At 67.5% G+C, this 231-nt stretch overlaps 1 protein-coding gene across 1 annotated transcript in view; it reads left to right on the forward strand.

The window, feature by feature from the left end:
- The window catches only part of ZFP64 (ZFP64 zinc finger protein), a 12,533-nt gene that overhangs the window by 1,471 nt on the left and 10,831 nt on the right, over positions 1 to 231 (forward strand). The gene's annotated exons all lie outside the window — the stretch shown is intronic.

The raw sequence follows: 231 nt of genomic DNA on the forward strand, positions 1-231 counted from the left end.
CTGGCGGGCCAGCCCGCCCGCCTTAGCGCCGGGCCAGCGCTGCCGTCCGCTCCACAGTGAGGGCATAGACGGGGCACTCTGCTTCTCACGGAGCGCACGGGCCTCGCGTTGAGCGGCCACAGGGTTTAATAATAGCGGTTTGGCTTGTCAGGAATGTCCCTGCATGGGGCCTGCCCGCGAGGCCGGTGCTGGCAGCAGAAACGCGAGGCAGCTTCGGCCGTGCTAAAGCGA

Source organism: Aptenodytes forsteri, unplaced genomic scaffold (genome assembly GCF_000699145.1).
Source record: "Aptenodytes forsteri isolate BGI_AS27 unplaced genomic scaffold, ASM69914v1 Scaffold159, whole genome shotgun sequence".
In the NCBI taxonomy this organism is placed as follows: domain Eukaryota; kingdom Metazoa; phylum Chordata; class Aves; order Sphenisciformes; family Spheniscidae; genus Aptenodytes; species Aptenodytes forsteri.